The 20,676-nt window shown below is 42.3% G+C and overlaps 1 non-coding gene across 1 annotated transcript; it reads left to right on the forward strand.

The window, feature by feature from the left end:
- Window positions 1-20,306: 20,306 nt before the first annotated feature.
- Window positions 20,307-20,444, forward strand: LOC119927411. The gene has a single exon (XR_005450417.1). It is a non-coding gene; the product is annotated as a small nucleolar RNA SNORA7 (small nucleolar RNA).
- Window positions 20,445-20,676: the final 232 nt, after the last annotated feature.

Consider the following 20,676-nt stretch of genomic DNA (forward strand, 5'->3'; position numbering starts at 1 on the left):
GTTGCTGAAAATCTCCTGGGTGGACCACCCAACTTGTCAGATGCCAACTTCAAGAAACCACAAGAACTATCTAGAGGATCACAATGAGTTTGCTGCTTTTTTATGGTATTTGTTAAGTGCTTACTATGTGCCAGGCACTGTTCAAAGTGCTGGGGTAGATACAAGGTAATCAGGTTGGACACTGTCCATGTCCCACATGGGGCTCACAGTTGTAATCCTAATGTTACAGATGAGGTACCTGAGACACAAAGAAGTTACGTGACTTGCCCAAAGTCACACATCAGTCTGTGGTGGAGCCAGGACTAGAACCCAGGTCTTTTGACTCCCCCAGTCCTGTGCTGTATCATCTAAGCCATGCTACTTATAATGCTTGTTAGTCTATGGTTTCTGGGAAAGTGCTGAGGCTTGGATTCTTCCAATTAAAACACTGGTTTTATGATATGCTCCTCCAGTCTCTTTCTGTGATTCGTTCCCTGATCTAGGATCCATTTGGTGGAGAAACATTTTGCTTAGTCCCCTGAGCCAGTGATGCAGTGTACCTCTGGCTTTCACAAGGGAGGATGGATTCAGTAGACCCTCAGAATCCACTGTATTTTGCTTTTCTTGTCAGCAGACCCTCCATCTCAAAGGTCTTCTGACTACCAGTGTCATGTTCTATCTGAAGCTGAAGCAGAAACTGTACTAACTGGGAGGTTTGGGTCGGGGTAGGGGAAAACATTTTGAGGGAGAACATTAGAGGCAACCAAATGGGTGACTGGGCTGAGTTATGCTCACTGCTGCTTGTCCTGGACTGAAGTCCCAGCGATGTTCCCAGCTCTGAAGGGGTGGAGATGGGGAGATGATAGGGTCTAGAACCTGGGGGGCAATCTAATGAAGGCTCTTCCAAAGAGGTGAAATGAATCCCTCAGGAAATATTAGATGCACCCCTAACTGCTCATTTGTTCCTAAGAAGGCTGCAGAGGGATGCCCCCCACCCCCCTGCAACCTGCTTCCTCCCTCTCCATTAGTAATGCCAAACCTGAGCTTTAGGGCACAAGAAAGGAAGCAATGACTTTAATATGCTGTCTTGAAAACTTTCAATATTTGGGGAATCTTCTACTTTCCAATAGTGATAGAGTAGAATGGACCCACCTTCTACTAACAATGGACTGGAAGTCAAATTAGCTCCTACATTAATAAGGGAAAGGGGCAAAAAACATGGGAAGCAGCATGGCCTAATGGATAGAGTACAGCCCTGGGAGTCAGAAGGACATGAGTTCTAATCCCAGCTCCTCCATTTGTCTGCTGCTTGACTTTGGGCAGTCGCTTCACTTCTCTGTGACTCAGTTACCTTATCTGTAAAATGGAGATTAAGTTTGTAAACCCTATGTGGGATGTAGACTACATCCAACCTGATTTGTACTTCCCAAGTGCTTAGTACAGTGCTCTGCACACAGTAAGTGCTCAATAAATACGACTGAATGAATGAATTAGCTTCTATTTAACCCAGAGTTTAGTAAAGTGCCTGGCATATAGGAAGTGCTTAAATACCATTAAAAAAAATGGCTATATTCAGTTGTCTGGGCCAGAGCCAGGAGCAGTGTGAAGGACTTTGGCAAAGGTCCAAGCCTTTGGGGGAGTAAAGGATGTAGGTGTAAATGAATCTGTACAGAGGGTATCTCTACTGTTCCCACTTGGATAGTGGTAGTAGGGCTGCAGAAGAAGTTCAGGGTGATAGTCAGCCTTTCCTTCAACTCCGGTGCAGCAGGGGAGGCAGGGTGGGGATGGCTAGGCAGCAGAAGGAAAAGAAAGATCTAGACCCTACCCTTCTTCAGATCGAGGAAATCAGCATGTCAACAGATAATTAATTAATAATAATAATAATACTTTAAGTGCTTACTATGTGCCAAGCATCATCCTAAGTACTTAGGTAGATACAAGGTATTCAGGTCAGGAACAGTCCCTGCTCTAATCAGGGTTCACATTTTAAGTAGGAGGAAAAACGGGTATTGGAAATCCATTTTACATATGAGGTAACTTGGGCACAGAGCAGTTAAGATACTGGCCCAGGGTCACACAGTAGGTAAATGGTAGAGCTGGGATTAGAGCCTAGGTCCCCTTACTATTAGCCTCAGGCTTGCTCCATTAAGCCACACTGCCTCTATCCCCTTCAGGCTAGAAGGGAGATCAGTTTTCACCAAGGATCTTTTCTTCAAACATTGCCACCTGTGAAACAAGTGGTACATTTCTAGCCTCACCTGTTGTTGGGGCAAGAGCTCATAATCCTCCCTGAAAAATTCTTTTCAACATGTGTATCAGAAGGGAATCATAGATCATCAACATGACACCTTCATTGTGGATCCAGGCACTCTCTTCACCCGTGACCTCCTGATTCGACTTAATAACAGCCTTAGCCCAACAACACATAAGGGATATCATTTCCTCCTCTGAGTGTAGGAGAAGAGAGAGATAGAGACAGATCAGAGAAGAAATCATGGCCCTTTAACATCCTTAGAGTCACCCAAAGTTCAAGGTTCAGACAGAAATTTATCTTAAGATCAGGACATTAAAAAAAAGGCAGCCTAGATTCAAAGCCTTTCACACTATATAAGTTTCAATGCACAGACTTCTACTAAAACACAAGCAATCTTCCATAGTTACAAAAATAACCACACAAACTTTCAAGATCTATTGAAAAGAACTCACTGTTTTATCATTTGGTGACAGATCACTTAGCCTGTTGGCAGAAAATGTTTCTTCCCTCCACTTCACTCCTCAACTCATCTCCATGAGAGTAAATGACCACCCTTTTCTCAGCAATGTATGCCATTGAGTTCCAGACACTGCTGGCACCAATCTTCCACTTCTCCTTTGACCTTTACTGTCTCCAATAGGGGCCTGAATGTATCCACAATCAGGGTCTGCCTACAGCTGGAGATAGTCAAGCTTGTTGGTCTATAAAGTTATAGCTTGCAGAAGTATCAAGGGAATAAACAGGTTATTGGATCTAGATAAAAAAGGATTATTGAGTCCTTAGTCAGATCATACTTTGTAGAGTGAAAAAGATGAAGTAGAAGCAACGAGACCTCAACAGCAGCCTTAATTACTTCAGCCTTCTCATTGTTACCCTCTGCCCCATCACAAAAAATCAAAACTGAGATAGGTCTTGAATACAAGTGAATGAGGTCTAAGAAGTTCTTTTCACCTCCTTGGTCCCAGAATGCCAAAGATGTGAGCCTGTGTGGAGGAATATGGGAGGGAGGGAGGCACAGGACCAGGAGAAATTTGAATGATTTGAACAAATTTGAGCAATCCCCTCCTGCCTGAACTCCCTGATTTCCTACTACAATCCAGTCCAACCTTGATCTCACCTGTCTCACTGAGAACCTCTTGTCCACATCCTCCTTCTGGCTTGGAACTCCATCCCTGTTAACCACCACTCTTCCCACCTTCAAGCCTTACTAAAAGATCATGTGTTCTCAACAGGCCTTTCCCAATTAAGCCCTTCTGGGATGCCTAAAATCTTGGATGTGTACATGTATGAACATTTGAGTTACACCCTTCCTAAATTCCACAGAATGTTTGTACATTGCTGTAATTTATTTTAATGTCCACCACCCAGCTGTAGACATTAATCTCCTGGCATGGGAGTCAGAAGATTGTGCGTTTTAATCCCTGCTTCACCACGTCTGCTGTGTGATCACAGCAAGTCACTTCACTTCTCTGGGCCTCAGTTACCTCATCTGTAAAATGGGAATTGAATCTGTGAGGCCCACATGGAACAGGGACTGTGTCGAACCCAATTTGCTTGCATCCATCCCAGTAAGTGGATAGTAAGCATTTAACAAATACCGCAATTATTATTATTATTAAGGTCTTGGTGGACCCTGTGATGTAACAGTGATATCCTATTGCTCCTCTGTACAATCCTGTCTTAGAGATATGTGATAAAGTAGAAAAATATTTTATATCTTCATATTATGACTCTGGTTTACTTTTAGAAAGGATAAACACATTCACTCAACGGGGAAAAAGTTTAATCATTTCATAGATATATTTTTAACTAAAGGTCACACATAATTGTATGGAAAACCATGGGACTATTTTTAAGAGGCTACTTCTGAAGGAAGTTTGACTATTATATACATAATTGAATCATCTCAGTTTAGAAAAAGAAGTTTGTGTTCCTCAAAAAGTAAAATATCATAGAGGAACAGAGGGATTTTTAAAAAATACAAATTGCTTTCTATCTTTCTATCTTTCCTTTCTGTTATTCTAGAGAAGCAGTGTGGCTCAGTGGAAAGAGCACGGGCTTTGGAGTCAGAGGTTATGGGTTCAAATCCCGGCTCCGCCAATTCTCAGCTGTGTGACCTTGAACAAGTCACTTAACTTCTCTGGGCCTCAGTTACCTCATCTGTAAAATGGGCATTAAGACTGTGAGCCCCAATGAAACAACCTGATCACCTTGTAACCTCCCCAGCGCTTAGAACAGTGCTTTGTACATAGTAAGTGCTTAATAAATGCCATTGTTATTTTTATTTCCTATGTATGGTTTATTATATTTTAATTTTATTTCCATATCATCTGCTCAACTTCAAGCTGCCTTTAACAGGTTGCAAGCTTGATAAATGAGAGATATGTTATTTCAGGGACAGAGATCAAACTATTCATGTATTTGTTTTCACTTTGTATTGAAGTTGAAGTCCCATAGATGTTCAGAGTTCAGATTATTTTGCACTCTAATGTAATGCAACCATTTTTAATAATTTTAATTATTTTTCCCCCATCCTATCAGGAAACCAAGAAATAGAGCAGGTGGCTTTCACAAAGTCATATATTGGCCAAGAGTATATGAGGCAAACTTAATTAAGGATGAAAAATAACTCATTCATGCAGTCATATTTATTGAGCACTTACTGTGTGCAGAGCACTGTACTGAGTGCTTGTAAAGCACAATTCAGCAACAGAGACAATCCCTGCCCACAGTGGGCTCATGGTCTAGAAGGGGGGAGACAGACATCAAAACAAGTAAACAGGCATCAATAGCATCAATGTGAATAAATAGAATTATAGATGTATACACATCATTAATAAAACAAATATAATTATTTACATGTACATATATACACACAAGTGCTGAGCAGTGGGGAGGGGGGGTAGAGCAGAGGGAGTGAGAGGGGGTGATTGAGAGAAGAGGAGGAGATGAGGAAAAGGGGGGTTTAGTCCAGGAAGGCCTACTGGAGGAGGTGAGCTCTCAGTAGGGCTTTGAAGGGGGGAATTGTGCTAGTTTGGCGGATTTCAGAGGGGACATTCATTCATTCATTCATTCAATTGTATTTATTGAGCGCTTACTGTGTGCAGAGCACTGTACTAAGCACTTGGGAAGTACAAGTTGGCAACATATAGAGACAGTCCCTACCCAACAGCAGGCTCGCAGTGTAGAAGGGGGAGGCAGACAACGAAACAAAACATATTAACAAAATGAAATAAATAGAATAGTAATTTGGACAAGTAAAATAAATAAAATAATAAATATGTACAAACATATATACAGGTGTTGTGGGAAGGGGAAAGAGGTAAGGTGGGGGGAATGGGAAGGGGGAGGATGGGGAGAGGAAGGAGGGGGCTCAGTCTGGGAAGGCCTCCTGGAGGAGGTGAGCTCTCAGTAGGGCTTTGAAGGGATCAGTCGGGCTTTGAAGGGACATCTAACTAGTTCATAGGCTCAATATGATATCTAATAATAATGGTATTTGTTGACCACTTACTACGTGCCAAGCACTGTTCTAAATGCTGGGGGGATACAAGGTAATCAGGTTGTCCCACGTGGGGCTCACAGTCTTAATCCCCACTTTACAGATGAGGGAACTGAGGCACAAAGAAGTTAAGTGACTTGCCCAAAGTCAAAAAGCTGACAAGTGGCAGAGCCGGGATTAGAACCCAAGACGTCTGACTCCCAAGCCCTTGCTCTTTCCACTGAGCCACACTGCTTCTCTATGAGAAGCAGCATGGAGTAATGGCTAGAGCACGGGCCTGGGAGTAAGAAGGTCATACATTATAATTCCAGCTTCGCCATTTGTCTTCTGTGTGACCATGGGCAAATTACTTCACTTCTCTGTGCTTTAAGTACCTCATTTGTATAATGAGGATAAAGACTGTGAGCCCCATATGGGACATGGACTTGTCCAACCTGATTTTCTTGTATCTACCCCAGTGCTTAGAACAGTGCCCGGCTCACAGTAATGGCTTAGGAAATACCACAATTATTATTAGTATTAATATTATTCCTGAGGGTCTTAATTAAATCCGTCTTGCTAACCAGCAAACATTATGAGATTAGTATTTTATTTTTTATTGGAATCAGCAAGCAGTGACTGAAAAGTGTTAGGTTGAGAACACACGGACAGGGTCTCTCCTAAAGATCAGGTGCTTGAATGTGTGGTATCTAATGGTCCAGGAGCCTTCAACATTGACAGATACTACCTGTGGGTAATGGCAGAGATTCTTCTAGACTGTGAGCCCACTGTTGGGTAGTGACCGTCTCTATATGTAGCCAACTTGTACTTCCCAAGCGCTTAGTACAGTGCTCTGCACACAGTAAGCGCTCAGTAAATATGATTGAATGAGTGAATGAAGTCTCTACTTCCACTTTTCTCATCGAAAATGGGAATGTTGAAAAACTCAAAGTGTGCAACTTAGTTCCTCTGAGACTCCGAAAGAACATTTGCATTAGTAATTGATAAGGTGCAAATGACCACAAATATCATTGTCTATTTCTTGTAACAATCGCTTTGCTAGCTTGGTCCTTCTCAAAAGAACATTTCCATCTTGAGGAAAAAAGAAACCCCACATATTTTTCTTCTTTGAAAGGATGCCATGCCAGAGGGATGGCTTCACTTGCTATCAGAGCTAGGGCCCTGGAAATTAATCAGTCGTGGCCAGGTGCTGTCAAATGAGTCATTTTCCTTTCTTTCCTAGTCCTGTTTCCTCTCCCCTACCCATAACTCCTTTAAACATGTGTTTCCAACGCCCATTCCACATTGGAGGACATGTTGCCTACCCCTGATATCCCAGCAATTGCTTATCCCACCAATAAACCCTGAAAACAAATTGTCCCACCCTACTTACCCCATTTCTGTCACACCAGTCCTGCCTCAGGCCTTGTCACACTTAGAGAAGGAGCGTGGCTTAGTGGAAAGAACATGGGCTTGGGGGTAAGAGGTTGTGGGTTCTAATTCCGACTCTGCCACTTATCAGCTGTGTGACTTTGGGAAAATGACTTAACTGCTCTGTGCCTTAGTTCCCTCATCTGTAAAATGGGGATGAAGATTGTGAACCCCACATGGGACAAGTGATTACCTTGTATCTACCCCAGTGCTTAGAACAGTACTTGGCATATAGTAAGCGCCTAACAAATACCATTATTATTATCATCCTCCAAAGAAACTTAACAGCAGGCTCAAAGAACATGGAGGACAGAGGAGAAAACCTCAATGCAAAGTTGTACACAATACTGGGAACCATTCTGTGCTAGCACAGATTTTATAGCCATCTAGAAGGTTGCACCATTACAGCTTTATAGATTAGGCTGGGATACTGGTAGTTCATTCATTCAATCGTATTTATTGAGCACTTACTGTGCGCAGAGCACTGTACTAAGCACTTGGGAAGTACAAGTTGGCAACATATAGAGAAGGTCCCTACCCAACAACGGGCTCACAGTCTAGAAGGGGGAGACAGACAACAAGACAAAACATGTGGACAGGTGTCAACTCATCAGAATAAATAGAAGTAAAGATAGATGCACATCATTAACAAAATAAATAGAACAGTAAATACATACAAGTAAAATAGAGTAATAAATCCATACAAACATATTATATACAGGTGCTGTGGGGAGGGGAAGGAGGTAAGGCAGGGGGGATGGGGAGGGGGAGAGGAAGGAGGGGGCTCAGTCTGGGAAGGCCTCCTGGAGGAGGTGAGCTCTCAGTAGGGCTTTGAAGGGAGGAAGAGAGCTAGCTTGGCGGATGTGTAGAGGGAGGGCATTCCAGGCCAGGAGGAGGACGTGGGCCGGGGGTTGATGGTGGGACGGGCGAGAATGAGGCACAGTGAGGAGATTAGCGGCAGAAGAGCGGAGGGTGCGGCCTGGGCTGTAAAAGGAAAGAAGTGAGGTGAGGTAGGAGGGAGCGAGGTGACGGAGAGCCTTGAAGCCGAGAGTGAGGAGTTTTTGCCTGATGTGTAGGTTGATTGGTAGCCACTGGAGATTTTTGAGGAGGGGAGTAACATGCCCAGATCATTTCTGCACAAAGATGATCCGGGCAGCAGCATGAAGTATAGTTTGAAGTGGGGAGAGACAGGAGGATGGGAGATCAGAGAGGAGGCTAATGCAGTAATCCAGTCGAGATAGGATGAGAGAATGAACCAGCAGGGTAGCGGTTTGGATGGAGAGGAAAGGGCGGATCTTGGTGATGTTGCGGAGGTGAGACCGGCAGGTTTTGGTGACAGATTAGATGTGAGGGGTGAACGAGAGAGCAGAGTCGAGGATGACACCAAGGTTGCGGGCTTGTGAGACGGGAGACAGGTAGTTGTTGTTGTTACTATACCCTGCTTCTCAGTATCCCAAATGCCACACTGACCCTTGTGATCCTGTTTTCTAATTCTTTATTTGTTTATCTTTTGAGCACCTATTTGTGTGCAAATTCCATATTTTTTAAGACCTATTAAATCATAGCTCCTCCAAGAGTTCATCCCTGACTGGGCCCTCATTTCCTCTAACTGCCCTCTCTTCTGCATGGCCTAAGCATTTGGGTGAGTTCCCCTTAAGCACTTTGATACTTACCCCAGCCACAGCCCCAGCCCCACAGCACTTAATAATTATGGAAATAATTAATAATCATTATGTCACTTGTTAATCACTTGCTATGTGTCACACTTGTTCTAAGCCCTGTGGTAGATAATCAGGTTGGACATAGTCCCTGTGCCACATAGGTCTCAGTCGGAGGCATGGGATTTAATCCCCATTTCGCAGATGAGACAATTGAGGTACTGAGAAGTCAAATGACCTGCACAAATTTACACAGACAAGTGGAGAAGCAGGGATTAGAACCCAGGTCCTCTGACTTCCAGGACTGTGCTCTTTCCACTAGGCCATGCTGCTTATGGCCGTGAAAAAAAATTAAGCTAGGTTGCTTGGGGTTTGCTCTGCCCCCACCGATAGAGCTTCAGTGTCCTTGGGGTAGTACTTATCTACTTTGGCAATCAATCAATCAATCAATCAATCATATTTATTGAGCGCTTACTGTGTGCAGAGCACTGTACCAAGCACTTGGGAAGTACAAGTTGGCAACATATTGAGACAGTCTCTACCCAACAGTGGGCTCACAGTCTAAGAGGGGGAGAAAGAGGACAAAACCAAACATACTAACAAAATAAAATAAATAGAATATATATGTACAAGTAAAATAAATAAATAAATAAATAGAGTAATAAATATGTACAAACATATATACATATATACAGGTGCTGTGGGGAAAGGAAGGAGGTAAGATGGGGGCGATGGAGAGGGGGACGAGGCAATGAGTTTAGTTTCATATATGTGGCACAGTGATAAAGGTGCCACGTCCTATAGTGGACATACAGCTATAGAAAGAATGTGTGAGAACGATCTGTCTCCCAATTGAAGTCGTGTTCAGAAAAGAGAAGGTTTCCCCACTTTCCCCTTCACAGCTGGGTTTTCCTAGAATGAGTTAAAGATAACTGGTTGGAAACACGGGTGCTGTGCCTGGAGGGCAGGACAAATTCATTCTGGTGGCCAGGCACTTGGACCGAAAAAACCCCAACATGGAATTCTGAGCAAACAATGAATGCTTCACAGAAACATAAAACTGTGTGGAGCCTGCCTCCTCCCGTGATTTAGCAAAGCCAGCTCCTCTGGTGGGGGAGCTAACCAGGGTCTCTTGATGGTTTCCAAATGTCGGGGCCTCTTCTGTTCAGAATTTAGGCTGATCCCTCAGGTGTGTTTTGTCCTAGTTATGTGTTTTGCTGAACAACTAAGACCAGGCAGTATACCAGCCAAGCACATAGCTAGATCTGGCCCTGGGGAAAACTGCAAGGTGAAAATATATTTAGCCGAGAAACCACCCAAAGGCACAGGGAATCAGACTTGCTTCCCCCTGTGAGAACCAAATTAATTTTGACTGGGAATGGGATTATTGGCGAATGGCGGGGGGTGAAGGGGGAAACACTCAAAGTAGGTATTGGAAAAGGGGAGTGAGACAGAGGTTTTGACGAAACAGGTATTAAATTAGTATTATTTAATATATATTTAATTAGCAGAGCTTGCAGTGGAAAGCAGAGAGAACAGCACTGTAAACTCGTTGTGGGAAGGCTACGTGTTTACCAACTGTGCTGTACTCTCCCAAACACTTACTGCAGTGCTCTGCACACAGTAAGTGCTCAATAAATATGACATTATTATTGCTGTTATTATTATTATTTTCATCATTATTATATTTGTTATGCACTTACTATGTGACCAGGACTGTGCTAAGCCCTGGAGTTGATGCAAAATTAGCAGATTGTTCACAGTTCCTGTTCCAGATGGAGCTCACAGTCCAAGTAGGAGAGGGAAGAGGTCTGAATCCCCATTCTACAGATGAAGAAACTGTACCCAAGAGAAGAGCAGTGACCCACCCAAGGCCACACAGAAAACAAGTGTAGAGCTGGCACTTATGTACATATCCTTATACTCTCCATTTCCCTATGAATAATTTATTTTAAGTATGCCTCGACCCTCCCCATTAGACTATGAGTTCTTTGTGGGCAGGGTTAATGTCTATCAATTCTCGTGGCTTAGTGGAAAGAGCACAGGCTTGGGAGTCAGAGGATGTGGGTTCTAATCCCACTTCTTCCCCTTGTCTGCTGTGTTACCATGGGCAAGTCACTTAACTTCTCTGTTCCTCAGTGAGCTCATCTGCAAAATGGGGATTGAAAGTGTGAGCCCTACATGGGACAACCTGATTATCCTATATATACTCCAGCACTTAGAACAGTGCTTAGCACATGGTAAGCGCTTAACAAACACCATAATTATTATTGATTCTACTGTATTTTCACTCCCTGACATATAATGCAATGCTTGGCATGGAGTAGGAACTCAAGAAATATCTGAGTGATCTGATTGAAATATCTGATTGAAATATCAATCAGTGAAATATTCCATTTCCTTCCTCCATGGTAGAGTTCTGTTACTTCCTGGGGAGGCACAAAATGTTGCTGAAGTTTGAGTAAGTTATAGTTTTTATGTTTTTGGTTGTTTTGGAAAATGTTTTGGATTTTGGGGAGGAGGTGTGGAGGGTGAATGAGCAGTACTCAGTGGAGGAAGGAGCTCAGGTGAGAATATATTGAGTGTCTGTATGCTTATATCCATAACTGTTTATTTTAGGGTAGTGTGGCAAAGATCAGATGGGCGTTAGGAGTAGAGGGAGACCAGAAATGTAGGTATCTGGTGCTATCCAAATTCTTGACTCTACCACCATGTCACACTCCCTTTTCTGCCCACCTGGATTACTCAGTTCTAAAAAGTGTTTGTTTGGTTGGCTTTTTATTTTATTTGCTTTCTTGCACCGCTCCACTGACTCCCTCCACTACTGTCTTTCTGGTCTTAATCATGAGCAATATTAGTCCTAGACACACACAAGTTGCTTATGGACCCAAGAGAATTCTTGGAGAAAATTTTGAGAAAATAAAGTTTAGATATGTTCTTTTTTACATGGCATTAATTCACTAACTTGATGAATATATTATTTATGGATAGATAGATTATGTAAGGTGGAATTTTATGACATTGTCCTCTATATAGTATCATTTTTTTTTACAATGATACACTGTTTGTTTTAGTTTACAGATTTTCTGTTTTGAATACCTTCAATAAAATCATAAAACCAAGGGGGCAAATGCATCTAAAACACTTCAGCAATACATGATAATGTATTACGTCAGCGGGCCATTATCTTAGTAATCTGATGGATCAATTTTGTTCCATAATAATAATAATAATGGCATTTATTAAGCAATTACTATGTGCAAAGCACTGTTCTAAGGGTGATCAGGTTGTTTCACGTGGGGCTCACAGTCTTAATCCCCATTTTACAGATGAGGCAACCGAGGCACAGAGAAGTTAAGTGACTTGCCCAAAGTCACACAGCTGACAAGTGGCAGAGCTGGGATTTGAACCCATGACCTCTGACTCCCAAGCCCGTGCTCTTTCCACTGAGCCTCGCTGCCATAATCTCTCACCAATCTCTGCAATGAAACAGAAAATCATTTAAGGACTCATTTGCTTTGTAATTAATTCCCTGGATCATGAATGAATCAATCAGTGGTATTTATCGATCACTTACTGGATTCCAAGCACCATACTAGGTGCTTGGGAGAAAATGATACAGTAAAGGTGATAAGCCCCATCCATTGCCCAAAGGAAGCTGACCGTCAAGAAGGGAAAACAGACATTAAAAGAAATTACTGATAGGGGAATGGGAGATTATAAGGGTATGTACATGAGAGGCCTGCCCTAAGTCTCATCTCCCCTACTTTAATAATAATAACGATCATTTGTTAAGCGCTTACTATGTGCCAAGCACTATCCTAAATGCTGGGGTAGATACAAGGTATTTAGGTTGTCCCACGTGGGGCTCACAGTCTCAATTTCCATTTTACAGATGAGGTAACTGAGGCACATAGAAGTTAAATGACTTGCGCAAGGTCACACAGTTGACAAGTGGCAGAGCAAGGATTAGAACTCATGACCTTTTACGCCCAAGCCCATGCTCTTGCCACTAGGCCATCCTGCTTCTCTATTTCACCTATGCACTTGTATCCACATCCTTTAAGCCCTTGATTTCACCCCACCTTCAGCCCCAGAGCACTTAGGTGCAAGTCCATATTTTATTTTAATGCCTGTCTCCTCTTCTACACTGTATACACTTACTCTGGGCAGGAAACATGTCTAATCCGCTGTACTCTCCCAAACGCTTAATACAGTGTTCAGCACATAGTAAGTAATCAGTAAATACCATTGATTGATTGGTTCAATTACTGCATCTGTCTCCTTCCTGACTGCCTGCCTCCATCCTATCCCCTCTCCAGTCCATACTTCATACTGCTGGTCGAAACATTTGTCTTAAACATTGTTCAGTGCACATTGCCCCACTTCATGTACACCTTTCTTTCCACACTGCTTCTTATGAAATAGGAACCTCTGTCCACTGACTTTAAGGCACTATATCAACACTCCCCTGTTAGTCTTGTATTTCTTCCATTACTTCCCAGTTTGCATGCCTTGTTCTACTACTCACTATACTTCATTCTCATCAGTCCCACTTACAACTTTTTGCTTGTGTCTTTCCTTATACCTGGACCTCCCTCTGCCTGCTCTCTCCATCTCCTCACACTATTGCTCTCCCCATCTTCAAAGCCATCCATAAATCACATCTTCTCCAGGAGGCCTTACCTGATTAGTCTCCCCACAGTGCATCTTCCCCAACTGCCTGTTCATTGTTTTCATGTCACTTAAGCCTATCAATCAATCAAGCCATAAACTTGTTACTACTCCCTTAGCACTTGATACTTTATCCTTTCTCTTACTTGTAATTTATTTTAGGGATATCTCCCTGCCATATTGTAAATTCCTTGTGAGCAGGATTCATGTTTATCCATTCTACCATACTTTCCCAAGTGCTTGTTATAGGGCTTTGCATATAGCAGGCCCTTAATGAATGCTACTAATTGATTATAGTGTTTAAAATTCTTAAAAAGGACACTTGTGAAAGGTAAAAGCTATATATATTATCAAGTTCAGTAAAGAAAATCTTATGGGATATTTTCCAGCTAATATTTCCTTTAAGAGAAGCACATACAGAATCCCGACCAGCTCTATGGTCTCAGTAAAACATCAAGATAGGTAGGTCACTTTATCCCAAGCAAGCAATGAAGAGCAGTGTTGGTATTGGGAGAATAGGCAGGAAATGCAGATTCCTTAGATATGGAAGAATTTGGATGTAGAGTTGTCCACTATAGCTCTAAAGGTATCCTCCACTGCAACACCCTCTGAAGCCTTGTTCAACCAAGGTCTCTTTTTGAGGGATTCATCCACCCAAACCAATTACCAATAAGTGGAGAAAACGGATCAGGCAGGACAAGAATATGTACATTCAGGACAGGAGGATTTTTGTCTTTGAATTTCAGAGCGTTTTTTAAGTTAACTGGTTTCAACTCAGCACTTAAGTAATTATTCATACCTGGCCTCAGGGATGCATATAAATAGGATTTCAACTGTATCTGCATTTTTTCTGATTACTCAACCAATCAATATAATTTGCTTAGGACCTACTGTGTTCAAAGCACTGTAGCAAATATTTGGGAGAGTATTCTGTTCATAAATAATCAATCAATCAACCCATCAATCATATTTATAGAGCACTTATTGTGTGCAGGGCACTGTATTAAGAACTTGGGAGAGTACAACATAACAACATAACAGACACCTTCCCTGCCCACAGTGAGCTTACAGTTTAGAGGGGGAGACAGACAGTAATATAAAAAGTGAATTATAGATATGTACATAATTCTGTTCATAAATATTTGGGAGAGTATTCTGTTCATAAATAATCAATCAATCAACCCATCAATCATATTTATAGAGCACTTATTGTGTGCAGGGCACTGTATTAAGAACTTGGGAGAGTACAACATAACAACATAACAGACACCTTCCCTGCCCACAGTGAGCTTACAGTTTAGAGGGGGAGACAGACAGTAATATAAAAAGTGAATTATAGATATGTACATAATTCTGTGGGTCTGGGGTGGTGGGGTGTGAATAAAGGGAGCAAGTCAGGGCTCTGGGAGAAGAGGAAATAAGGGCTTAGTCAGGGAACACTTCTTGGTGGAGATGTGTTTTTCAATAAGGCCTGAAGAAGTGGAGAGTAATTTTCTGTCTATATGAAAAGGGAGTGCAGTCCAGGACAGAGGCAGGATGTGCGAAAGAGGTCAGTGTCTAGATAGACAAGACTGAATCTAGATAGACAAGACTGAATCAGCATCAGGCAGAAACTCCTCACCTTCAGCTTCAAGGCTGTCCATCACCTCACCCCCTCCTACCTCACCTCCCTTCTCCCCTTCTACAGCCCAGCATGCACCCTCTGCTCCTCTGGCACTAATCTCTTCACCGTGCCTCATTCTCACCTGTCCCGCCGTCGACCCCCGGCCCATGTCATCCCCCTGGCCTGGAATGCCTTCCCTCCCCACATCCACCAAGCTAGCTCTCTTCCTCCCTTCACGGCCCTACTGAGAGCTCACCTCCTCCAGGAGGCCTTCCCAGACTGAGCTCCCTCCATCCCCCCCGCCTTACCTCCTTCCCTTCTCCACAGCACCTGTATATATGTACATATGTTTGTACGTATTTACTACTCTATTTATTTTACTTGTACATATTTATTATATTTATTTTATTTTGTTAATATGTTTTGTTTTGTTCTCTGTCTCCCCCTTCTAGACTGTGAGCCCACTGTTGGGTAGGGACCGTCTCTAGTAAGTACATAGTAAGCGCTTAATAAACCCATCATTATTATTATGACTGTGAGCCCGCTGTTGGGTAGGGACTGTGTCTATATGTTGCCAACTTGTACTTCCCAAGCGCTTAGTACAGTGTTCTGCACACAGTAAGCGCTCAATAAATACGATTGAATGAATGAATGAATGAAGTACAGTGAAGTGCAGTGTTCATATTAGAGGAGCAAAGTGTGTGGGCTGGATTGTAGTAAGAGAGCAATGAGGTGAGGCAGGAGAGGGCAAGGTGACTGAGTGCTTTGAAGCCAATTGTAAGGGGTTTGTGTTTGATGCAGAGGTGGATGGGCAACCGCTGGAAGTTCTAGAAGAGTAGGGAAACATAGCTTGAACATTTTTGTAGAAAAATGATCCTAGCAGCAGAGTGAGATATGGCCTGGAAAGGGAAGAGACAGGAGGCATGGAGGCCAGCAAGAAGGGTGATACAGTAATCAAGGAAGGATAGGATAAATGCTTGGATTATTGTGGTAGCGTTCATTCATTCAATTGTATTTATTGAGCACTTACTGTGTGCAGAGCACTGTACTAAGCACTTGGGAAGTACAGATCGGTAACATATAGAGACAGTCCCTACCCAACAATGGACTCACAGTCTAGAAGGGGGACACAGACAACAAAACAAGTAGACAGACATCAATACCATCAGAATAAATAGAATTATGGTAATATACACATCATTAATAAAATAGAGTAATAAATATGTACAAATATACACAAGTGCTGTGGGGAGGGGAAGAGGGTAGGGCAGAGGGAGGGAGGGGGATGATGAGAAGGGGGGAGGGAGGAGAGGAAAAGGGGGGGCTCAGTCTGGGAAGGCCTCCTGGAGGAGGTGAGCTCTCAGTAGGGCTTTGAAGGGAGGAAGAGATTTAGTTTGGCAGATGTGTGGAGGGAGGGCATTCCAGGCCAGAGGTAGGATGTGGGCCAGAGGTAAACGGTGGGGCGGGACAGGCGAGAACAAGGCAAAGTGAGGAGGTTAGCAGCAGAGAAGCGGAGTGTGTAGGCTGGGCTGTAGAAGGAGAGAAGGGAGGTGAGATGTGTGTTGGGGTGGGGGCGAGGTGATGGAGAGCCTTGAAGTCGAGAGTGAAGAGTTTTTGCTTCATTCAAAGGTTGATAGGCAACCACTGGAGATTTTTGAGAAGGGCAGTGACATGCCCCGAGCATTTCTGTAGAAAGATAATCCTGGTAGCAGAGTGAAGTATAGGCCGAAGCAGGGAGAGACAGGAGGATGGGAGATCAGACAGGAGGCTGACGCAATAATCCAGTTGGGATAGGATGAGAGACTGAACCACCACAGTAGCAGTTTGGATGGAGACAAAAGGACAGATTTTAGCGATGTTGCGAAGGTTGAACCCACACAAATACTTTTATGTTTAACTCTCCCATTACAGTTGTAAGCTCCTTATGGGCAGGAAATATATCTCTTGCTTTTTTTGTACTTTCCACGTGCTTACTATGGTGACTTAGTCCCAGTGGGTTCTCAGTAAATACCATAGCCATAGTACAGGCCTGGGAGTCAGGAGACCTGGGTTCTAATCCCAGCTCCCCCACTTTGCCGCGTGACCTTAGCCAAGTCCCTTCACTTCACTATGTGCTTCAGTTTGTTCATCTATGAATCTCCTCCTAGATGTTTAGCCCCCATGTGGGACCGGGACCACAACCATTCTGTTTTCATTGTGCCTACCCCAGCAGTTAGCCCAGTGTTGGCACATAGTAAGCATTTAACAATTACCTTGCTATTATTATTACTACTGTTTTGTATCCAAGTAAAATGACCCACACTTTCCACTCTGCTAAATTTATTCTCATATTATGTTAGATGCTTACAAAGCCTTCCAAATTATTTCAGGCTAGTTCCTCCCTTTCTTGTAACTGCACTGAAAATAAGAATAACCCTCGTAAACAGAAAGTTAATCTGTCTCTCTAAGCACATAATTACCATGGATGATAATTATATATTGCACGTGTGTATACATGTGTGTATAAATATATGTGTATATAAATATGTGTGTGTATGCATATATTATATACATATGTGTATGTATTCACACATGTATATGCATATATGTATGTGTGTATGTATGCACCTATGTATACATATATGTTTCTGAAGCAGCATGGCTGGAGAAGCATCGTGGCTCAGTGGAAAGAGCACGGGCTTTGGAGTCAGAGGTCATGAGTTCAAATCCCGGCTCCGCCAACTGTCAGCTGTATGACTTTGGGCAAATCACTTAACTTCTCTGGGCCTCAGTTACCTCATCTGTAAAATGGGGATTAAGACTGTGAACCTCCCCACCCCCCGGTGGGACAACCTGATCACCTTGTAACCTCTCCAGTGCTTAGAACAGTGCTTTACACATAGTAAGCACTTAATAAATGCCATTATTATTATACATGTATAAATATTCTATACTCACATATGTGTGTATAGGTGTGTGGGTTTGTGTTTGTGTATGTGTGTGTACGGTTATACACACATACGTATGTGCATATATGTGTGGGTGTATGTGTATGTATATATACATGCATATACACACATACACAGACAAATCTATCTCTACACACACACACACACACACACACACACACATATTATATATATATATATATATATATATATATATATATATATATATATATATATATATATATATATATATATAGTTTCACCCCAGCACCTATATAGGTTCTGGGGAGAAAAAAAGCCACCTCATTGATGTCAGAGATAGGATGATTCATAATTTCTTTCCCCACATTTTGTGTTCTAGATTCTCTTGTGCTGTACCCTAAAATAATTCAGAAAGACATCGTGTTTAAAAGCATTAAATGTCAAGTCAAACCACTGAAAGCTTTTTTTGCTTACTAAAGTTAAACTAGTGGAAAAATGTCATGGTTTTATTTTGCAACACTTGTATAACTTCAAATTGTCAGAATATTTCCAAGGTGGATTCTTTAATGCATCTGTATGTCAGTGCTTGGGAATAAAGTATTTTAAAGATAAGTCTAAAGTTTAAAGTTGAAATTGTCTCTTCCAGGGCATGAGCATGGAATTCTTATAAATGGAGAGGGTAAAATGAACTGTTGCTGCTTAGCCGGTACAATAGCTCAAACATAGAACTGTCTCTTTTTCCAGATCCAACAGACTGCAGCTCTTCCCTTTTTTAAAGCCTTTTTATAATCACACATCCCACAGAGAAGTCTTCGCTGATTAATTCTCCCAGGCACTTATCTTTAGAATTTGTGTACCCTGATCCTTTAATCTTGTCCTCAGCACTCATGTTACACGTGTATTTTTGTGTTGGTTTGCATATTCCGAATCTACTAATCTGCACAATTTTTTTGACAACTTTATTTTAACTAGTCTCTACCACTTCCTGCTTTATCTTTGTTCTTCCTCTGGCTTTCATATTCTGTAAATAGTTTTTTTTGTCTGCCTAATTAGACTGTACAGTCCCTGAGGACAGGAAACATATGTCTTACCTCTGGTGCACTTTCCCAAGAGTTGAGGAATAAAAATAACAATAACTAATGATCTATGGTATTTATTAAGAACTCACATGCCAAAGCACTGTGCTAAGCACTGAGGTAGAAACATATAAACAGGTCAGTATAGTTCCTCACATTCAAGTGCTCACATGCCACCGACTGATTGGCAGCCAAGTGGTTTTAAAGAACTCTCCTGTCCCTGCCACTATACAACTGGTATTCTTTGGTTACTCAGGAGTCAGGCCTCTCTCCTGAGAAAAATGCTCTGGAATCAGAGAATTGAACAATTTCTGTATGATATTATTACATTATCCAGACAGTACGCATTCGCATATCATGTAGTGATACCATACAGAACATTACACATGGTGATGTCATATTGAATATTCCTACACATGCACTGAAATATGGTGACATCATAAAGAATGTTGTGTGCATGCATGTCCAGTATAAAAGTGATGAAGTTGAACAAAAGAAAAAGGGGTGGGGAATAATAATAATAATAATAATAATAATAATAATAATAGTGGCATTTATTAAGTGCTTACTCTGTGCAAAGCACTGTTCCAAGCACAGGGAGATTTACAATGTGATAAGGTTATCCCACATGGGGCTCACAGTCTTAATCCCCATTTTACCGATGATGTAACTGAGGCACTGAGAAGTTAAGTGATTTGCCCAAAGTCACACAGCTGACAAGTGGAGGAGCCAGGATTTGAACCCATGACCTCTGACTCCAAAGCCCATGCTCTTTCCCCTGAGCCATGCTGCTTCTCTAAGTCCCTTAGTGCGGACATATGTCTGAGTCTACCCTGAATACTCTGAAATCAATAAATTAATCCTGTTCAACAACTAGATCAAGAAGGTCACTTTGAACTTTCATCTATGCAAATAAGCCCAGCTTTTCATTTGTTATAATTATATGGAAGCAGCGTGGCTCAGTGGAAAGAGCCTGGGCTTTGGAGTCAGAGGTCATGGGTTCAAATCCTGCCTCTGCCACTTAGCTGTGTGACTTTGGGCAAGTCACTTCACTTCTCTGGGCCTCAGTTCTCTCATCTGTAAAATGGGAAATAAGATTGTGAGGCCCCCGTGGGACAACCTCATCACCTTGTATCCTCCTCAGCGCTTAGAACAGTGCTTTGCACATAGTAAGTGCTTAATAAATGCTATCATTATTATTATTATTATAGAAGTCTAAATTTGTGCTAGGTTATGATAAAATAAGCCTCTCAGGGTCACATCTGGAGAATTTCCAGTACTCTACCAGTCTCAACTACAGGAGGGAGAGTCAAGCAGAGGCCATTCCATTCCATTCCTAGTTTGAGCAGTGGTTAGCAAGTGGAAGGCAATCTGCTACAAGTCAAAACTCACCTGTGCTGGGAAGCAGCAGCATGGGAGGGAGTCAAAGGCAGAGTCTTGTTTAGTGCACAGAAGGAGGAAATGGTACACCACTTCTGTATTTTTACCAAGAAAACAATGGATACACTACCAGAACGACTGCAGATGGAAGTGGGGCGTTCTGGGAGAGACGTGTCCAAGGCATCACTAAGGGGCAGACACGACAGTGTAAGACAACAACAATGATAATGTAAC

This window comes from Tachyglossus aculeatus, chromosome 4 (assembly GCF_015852505.1).
Source record: "Tachyglossus aculeatus isolate mTacAcu1 chromosome 4, mTacAcu1.pri, whole genome shotgun sequence".
NCBI classification, from domain to species: Eukaryota; Metazoa; Chordata; class Mammalia; order Monotremata; family Tachyglossidae; genus Tachyglossus; species Tachyglossus aculeatus.